An 8431-nucleotide genomic window follows, 5' to 3' on the forward strand; every position below is an offset into this window, starting at 1 on the left:
TAGGCATGACATTGGCCTTCTTCCAATCATTGGGTACTTCACCAGAGTGCCAAGAACTCTCAAAGATCCGTGCCAGGGGCGGAGCTATGATGCTCGCCAGCTCCCTGAGTACCCTTGGGTGTAACCCATCAGGGCCAGCTGACTTGAAGGAATCCAGCCTGTCTAGGTGTTCCTTCATGAGGTCAGTTTCCATGGAGGGCAAGGAATCTCCCTTGCCCGGACCTCCTTGATCCATAGTGGGCAGGGCCGTCCCATGGGGTTGATGGAAAACTGACGCAAAGTACCCATTTAGCAAGTTTGCTTTTTCCTGGGTGTCAGTTGTCAGTTGCTGACAATTAGGTGATTCACCTTAACTTTCCTGAGTGTCCTGTATTGAAAAGACTCTGAGAAGTGATGGCTGGCTCACCTGTCTGATGGAGGACGGTCCAGTGAATAAGGCTTATCAGTAGCAGTCAGATGACTGGGCTCTACTCCCTCCTCTTCCACAGCTTTTGTGTGATTTCATTTAATTAGGTAATCTCTTTGAACCTCAGATCTCTAAGTGAGAGACATACGCATGCCTACTTCATACTAGATATGTTGCTAGGAGAAAATTAATGTCTATAAAGTGTTATCTCTAGATAGGAAGCACTATAGATGTGATAAATGTTATTGTTCTAATAATTTAATTTTAATGGTTTCTGCAGTAATAATGAGAAACTAAGAAAAGGGATCCATATTTAGTCCCCTTTTCAGAATACTTTCTTCCAAAAATTAGTTTGGCAGCTGACACTTGTCTATCTTTACAGGTGCTGTACAGCAACTTAGTGTACACGATTGACATTTCTCTCAGGCTGTCATTTCAGTGAGAGTCTGCAGATTTCAGAAGTCTTTTGTAGTTCCAGTGTCAAGGTCACAGAGTTTTCTTAACTGACACATGAAGAAATCTGACACATACTAAATCAACATAATCATTGCCCTTGATGCCCCCTAGGCATTAGTTGCTAAGCATATATTTACATTGCTGACAATTGCTTCATTTTGAGGTGCTGGATAAAGGGCTTCTCTTCAAAAGATTGTGCTGTTATTGTTTTAATTCCCAGTCTGGTCAGATTATAGATTAATCTTCTTTCTCCCTCCAGTGGGGTGTTAGGTTTTCTTGTTTATGTTGAAAAGCAAACCATGTTAGTTCTGCATAGTTTGGAAGCTCTCAAATATATCCTTTGCCTTGGCTGAGTGATCAGGAATATGTCTAGCCTCTCCTTCATCTCTTCATCTGTCTCACCACCATTCAGGAGAAAATTTACCTTCTAAGCTGTTGCTTTATTCATTAATTATCAAAGCTAATGAATGATGGTTCTTTCTAGGAGATGTGTGGTACTTCCTCAGTACAGTCAGAGTGACCCAGAATTAACCTGGGTGATTTCAATTACAGTGCCATTCACTGAGCTAGTTCTAGTGAGCTGGATCAACTCTAATAAAGATTATAATAAAGGAGCATTAAAGATTCAGTAAAGATATCTTCTTTAGGGCTTCCAGAAGAAAATAATAAAAGGCTGATTACACTTTTCTCACTGATAACATGTTAACCTGATAGCTGACTTGCTTGTTCTTTAAATTGAGAATTAACTTCCTGAAAGGGCACTGTGTACCTTGTCAGATTTATAGTCTTAGCCTTAGTAGCCTAAAGACCATCTCTTGAAAACACAGTTAATCCAGCAGTAATCCTCCAGAGTGTTAGTTCTGGAATGCCTCAATAGGACACTTCTGTTGTACAAATTAATACCCTAAAGCCAAAGTTGTATTTTATGAGATAAGAGCACTGACTTGTGACAAGTATAGGTTTTGCCTGCTATCTAGAATGCTCAGTGGATGATATGCCTGTCTCCTGGTATGTACATACATTTATTAAATAAATCATTAGGGCCCAGATTCTGTATTCCTTACTTATGCTAAACAATTACTCACTAATCTTGAGTGGGATTATTTATAGAACAGCATGAGTAAGGGCTATAGGATCTGTCTCTATGTTCTTAGTGTATGATCAGCAGAGTACATAATTATGTATATTCTATAATTATCTAACTTAAAATAGGTATTTTGCACTCTGTTAGTTCTGTGTGCTGTCATAATATCTTAATGTTGTGTGGTTGCAAATGCTATAGTATTTTCAATATGGAGAGAGTGGTGATAGTTGCATTTGTTCTTGAGTTAAAAATATGCTTGGTATTTAATGTGATACAGTGGAAATCTCTTGCTTGGCACAGACCCCAGTAAAAAGAGAAATCTGCCAGTTACAGCAGTTGTCCCAATTAGTAGGGGTCTCTAAGGGTACATTTGTTGGGAGACATTCACATTTATTTCATTTTGCAGTAAGAAAAATAAGCAGAACACAAAACATTAACCCATCGTAAACACAATAGCAAACTGAAATTAAAAAAATGAAATAAGAAAACTCCATTTGACTTTAAGGCCTTGCACTAAACAGTGTGTATATATTTGGCTCCATGTTTAGTTGCCATAATAAAACATAGGAACTGCATAAAGTTGGAAATATGACAACAAGAGTATTATTCACTGTTTGTTAAATGCCAAAGTGCTTTGTAATGAATAAAACACAAAAAATGGAGCAAACTTCAAGTGCCTATGCCAGGTTTTAGCTAGCTGCCATGGCATACACAGAATAATAAACAGGCTGAGAGGAATGAATAGTTATAAGGCACTCACCTGCGAATCTGGAGGACATCTGAACTAACATTTTTTAAGTACATTGCTCTAACAATGAAGCTACAGCTCAGACATTATCCATACCCTTCTTTGGTGTTCGTTTTGAAGCTGACCCTCTTAGAAGCCAGAGAGCAAGCCAGATGGTGTATGACCCAGTAGGCACATCTACATTTGCTATTAATGCACCGTAAGCTTGATACACAATAAAATAATGCACAGTAAGCTATCCCTAGGAGTGTGTCTAAATGTGTGCTTGTCAGGAGCAAATTTGCTCCTGCCAGGAGCAGTTCAATGAAGGGCTCTTTCTGCCCTGCCCTGCCTCTCTACAGCAGCCATGGGGAGCTCCAGGCTCCCCCAGGTGCTAGTCCTGGTCTGGCAGGGGGCATCTGAGTCAGGCCTGGGCTCTGGAGGGCAAAGAGAGCTGTCTGCTCCCCAGTAGCTGTTTCCAAGCCCCATGGCCCAATCTGCCAATCTGTGTTTTATCCACCAGCTGCTGATTGGGGTGCAGGTCTAGGAAAAAGCTGCTGGGGGAGAGGAAATCTTCTCAGACTGGGCTCCAGTCTGCCAATTGGACTGTCAGACTGGGAAACAGCTACCCAGGAGATCTGGGAAACAGCTGCCTGGGCTGACCAGGAGCAATTTGCTCCTTGTCAGTTGTCTACACAAGTGCTACTGTGCAGTAGCTAATGCATGGTTAATCTACTATCTGTATCTAGTAGCCAACCACACAGTAGACTAAACTACTGTGCAGTAAATGCTGTGTATGTGTTTTGCTTTGTAAGTGATGCTTTGCACAGTAGATTTAGTCTACTGCTCAGTAACATATCTCGTGTAGATGCATCCATGAGGTGGCTGCCGGAAGGCAGGAGGCCCTGGATACTAGCCTGGGCCCTTTCTCCCAGTGAGAAAAAAACTTCCCCTTACACTGTCGTTCATTCATTTTTCCCCCAGTGACTTTAAGCAATGCAAGGGACAGTTAATCAGCTTCTATTCACTCTGCGCTTGTTCTTTTCCTCCTATCTTCACAGGTATCAGGAATACTTTTTAATTTTTTAAATCATTATTATAAAAAAGTAAAATGTTAGAAAAAAACAGTCAAAAGCAATCAGTTACAAGCACAGAACCCCACATGGGGATAGATATGAAGACAAATAACCAAAGAAGAACAATTCAATAAAGTGACAATACCGTGCTCCACAGTGCATAGGACCCCCTCAACCTAGAAGGAAGCCAAGTGGTCCACATTTTGTTTTAGGCAAAGTGCCCAAATTCAAAGGTCAGATATGTCTGAATGAGGAACCAAAAGAGGTGGAGGGCATCATCAGAGCCAGACCCGGTAAGCTAGCTCTGGTGACTCTTCAGTGTCACCATCTTAGCTTGGTCCAGGAGGAAGTTGTTCAAGCAGGAGGGAGTTAGCCAGGCCTGGTACAGGATTGAAAAGAAGTATGCCAACTTGCTGAAGTCTAAGTCCACTACAACAAAGTGGGTGTCAAGCAAAGATTGGCTGCAGGCCAGGGGCAGTCAAAGAAGGCATGGTAGAGGGTCTCCTCCACTTCCTCCTTGCAAAAGGGACACTGACAACACAAGGAGTACTGGAGAGAGACCTTGATTAATTCCTGACCTTTGGCATGGTGTTTACCACTTGTGCTGAGAAGTGACTGGCTTGGATTTGAATCTCTTTTGAGCAAAGGTGGCTTGGAACCTTGCTCTGTGGGTTCCCTAGTGATTTCTCTAGCCACTTAGTTATTAGGGATATAACATGGGAGAGCAGCAGCACTTCTCCTCCGTTTTCTTTTTGGGACTTACACCCATGTACGCACCTACATGTGCAAGCCTACAAGTCCAGGATAGAGTAGTTCCCTGCATATAGGTGTGAAAACTGCCATGTATATACCTACAATACTGCTACTTAGATGACCACAGGGAAATATCATATCACCCCAGGTGTGAATGAAATGCTGATGGAACCTAATATCATAAAATCTGTGATGCCATTGATAGATAGACTACTAGTGAAAAATGTCAGATAAGCAAGAGCCAACTCTCATACCTGTGTTGACTTCAAGTGAATACAACACCACATATGCCATCCTGTCACCCATAGTTCAGAGAGATTTGGAGGAAAACTGGGTGGTGGCTTTATGAGCTAGCTTGGGAATAACATTCCATGAGTTAGGAGAAATATGGAAGCCCATATTGAGTGAGATAGGGGTGCTGGGGCAAAATGGTATGATAGCCTATTAATTAAAAGTCATTTACTCTTAAGAGGACACAATCAAAATTACATGAGCATTCTTCAGTGTCTGAGGATTGTTTTAATGTAATTTTTAAATAGCAGATTTTTAAATAGCAAATCCACCCCCACTTGGAGGGAACCCCATTGACTCTCAAATGGGTCAAAGGATTTGCCCACCTTTTAGATTTGCAGCACAGATATTTGTCACTTGAGCTAATGCAGTCGCTGTTGACATTAGTGTTTCACAGCCATTTGCTGACAGAGAAATGATAAGACTCAGGGATCCTGGCTAGTATTCCAGTCGCCGAGGAGAGTATTCATCAGTAGCCACAGATACTTCTGTAAGGCTCACCTGGACAGTGTGGATTTGATGGTATAGATTATAGAACCTTAAGAGACATCCAGGCAATGCTCAACTCTTTTCTTCATCTCTCTTGTATCTCGCCTCAGTATTGCATAGGATTTCATTTTCTACAGATGGCCTCATTTCTACTCCTTATTGGAAGTAATTAATTATGGGTTTTAAAGGTTTGAAAACAGCAGTACACAATTAGCATATCAAGCCTTAAAACTGAAATGTTAAATTTTGTTAATGGATTGTGATTATCTCCTTTTCATCCTTTTGCACACTTCATAAGCATTAATTAAAACAATGCAAAGCACATAAAGGTATAGCAATAAAGAAGAATTAAAGTCATCCTTAATTTAATCGGTTTCACCTTAAAATTTAGAAGGGTAATAGCATAAATTGCCAAACTACAATCACCAAAGTACAATCACCAAAGTCTAATTTTGCTTACTAATTAGTTCATTTTCACTTAAATAACCTTTCAGGAAAGAGAAGAATGGAAGTAGACAAGCAGCATTTTTAAAATCCAGATTTATCTGAATGTGGCATTTAAACCACAATGAGGATATCTGAATGCCTTAAAGATACGTAATGGATTTAATGAGACTTTGTGATGTTTAGCTATGCTGTAGTATTGGTTTTATTTACTACAGCCAAAAAGGACTGATATAGAAAGAATGATACATCTTTGAGACTACATTTTCACCCAGCTGTTGCAAGAACCTATCCTCTTTTCCTGTCATCACTACCATACAAAATGAGCATGTTTTAAGAGGAAGCAGGCATTTTTAACAAAACGTGGTGTTAATGCAGGCTAAAAAGCTATAATGAATTAATGTTATATTAGTTTCCTCTTCATAAGTTTACATTAAAAATGGACATGAACCCCAACACCTTGTTCATAAATGTCAGAATATTGTGTAAAATGGATTGAAAATCAGATCTATGGTTTGCATCTAAATGATGAACAGAACCAAAATCTTGGGTCTGAAAATCCACTAGCGCCAAAACTAAAATCCTTAGACCTGAACTTTAGCATTTATACCCATATGTGATTTAATCAATATTCAAATCAGTTTGATGATGGTATATGTACAAGAAGCCACATCACAATAATATAAGCAATTTAGTTTAGGACAATATCATTTTATGTCCCTAATTAAGAGAGAGCTGTCAGATTTGATTAGCAAAAGTTTCAATACATCTTACTTCAGCAGCAGAAGGGGGTCTTGTGTGTTCCAGTCTCCAGCAAATCTAGCTCCAGGCAACATACTATTTACATGGGAATCCAAAATAAACTATTGAGAGATTAAATTCTGAAGGAGGTAATACCTTGGCCTGTACTGCTTGAATTTTTTCCTATTCTGTCTTCCTGAAATATCAGTCTTATTTATTTCAGAATACTAAAAGGATGCCCTTATTTTCCTCCAATTTGTTCCATCCTATAGATTTCTGAGTGCTGAATGGCATGCAATTCATATAATTATCTACAAATCCTCACTAGCTATTTAGTGTTCTCTCCATTTATTTCCACACTGTTGTAAAGCACTGTTGTCTTCTGATAAGTATCATGCCAAGCTTATTTGAGATACTGGAAAAAGTCTTGTTACATTTCAGGTTTTGCTTGATAGCTGAAGGTGTCATTGCAAAAGCACATTAAAAACTAAAAAGGCTAAAAGAGCAAGCCAGACATGCAAAACAAAGATCAGGACCAGAGGAAAGGAACCCCATTCAGAGGAGAAACTCTAGACATTCACTGTTTAACACCAAAGCTGGATCTTGTTACATATAAGTATATCTAGAAAATATTACTTGCAGCTCACAGGTTCTTTCCTAGCAGAAATTTGTATTTGGCATTATGCTGTTACATATCATTGGGATAACCCTACAGGGTTTGTATCCTAACTACTATAGTGGTATCAAGCACAAGCAGCTAGTTTGGAAGGAGGATTTTGCCGATATGTTTTATGGACTCTTATGTTCAAACATGATCTTATACAAGAAAAGATCATTTTTCATCTGCATTGGGCTCCCTCTAAACTTAAAAAAAAAATCCTGCCAGTAGACACAAGTTGATGTGACGCATTGCAGGAAATGCCTGGTCACATGTTTTGGTCATATGCTATCAATTCTTTTGTCAAGAAATTGTACCTGGAGTTAATATGTATTTGGACATGGCACTGAGGCCTTTGGCAAATGTGTATGTTCTTGGGTATATCCCAAAGGAATTCAAACTGAATCTTTTCTAAATTGCATTTTTACAGTGGAGTTTATTAGTAATGCACAGGATTATATTGCTACATTGGAAAATTAGGACATCTCCAAAGGTCAAAATCTGGTACAATGAGATGGTACAGCTGGCATCTATAGAAAGCCGTGTTTAGCAGACTTAACTGCTTTGAAAAGGTTATTGCAGTTTGGAAGGAATTCTTGGAATATATTGGTAGCTAGTTTGTTGCTCATTGCATGCTTCTTTTAAATTCTTCTAGCCCTTTCCCCAACTCTTTTTTTCTCCTATTTTTCCTTTTTATTCTTTATTGTTTGTGGCATAGTTTGGTTTTATATCCACAGTTGATCAATATGCTTTTCTGATTTTTATATATATATAAGGGAGGTAATCCCAACATGGATCAAAGGGGGCAAGAGGCAGCAAAAGCCCCCATGGCTCACCAAAAGGGAGGGGCCATCACCAGGGAGGACTATACCTCGGTTGCTTGGGGCTGCAGGGGAGTGGTCAGAAAGGCCAAGGCAGAGATGGAACTGGGACTAGCTACCCAGATCAAGGACAACGGGAAGTCCTTTTTTAAATACATAGGGGGCAAAAAGAAAGTACTGGGTAAGGTGGGGCTCCTGCAGGACATGCTAGGAAATCTGGTCATCAAACCAGAAGACAAAGCTAACCTATTTAACAATTTCTTTGCCTCCATTTTCCTGAGCAGGGACCGGATCAGCCCCCACACCAGGACCCCCTCAGGCCCCAGGGGAGGCGCACCCAAGCCAAGGGTCAGTGAGGATCTAGTCAGAGAACTTCTGGAGGGACTGGATGTATTTAAATCAGCTGGTCTGGATGATCTCCACCCCAGAGTGCTGAGGGAATTAGCTGAGGTCATTGCAGGACCCCTGGCACGGCTTTACGAGCA

The sequence above is a fragment of the Gavialis gangeticus genome, unplaced genomic scaffold (genome assembly GCF_001723915.1).
Source record: "Gavialis gangeticus isolate Ggan-Ray unplaced genomic scaffold, GavGan_comp1, whole genome shotgun sequence".
Lineage (NCBI taxonomy): Eukaryota > Metazoa > Chordata > Crocodylia > Gavialidae > Gavialis > Gavialis gangeticus.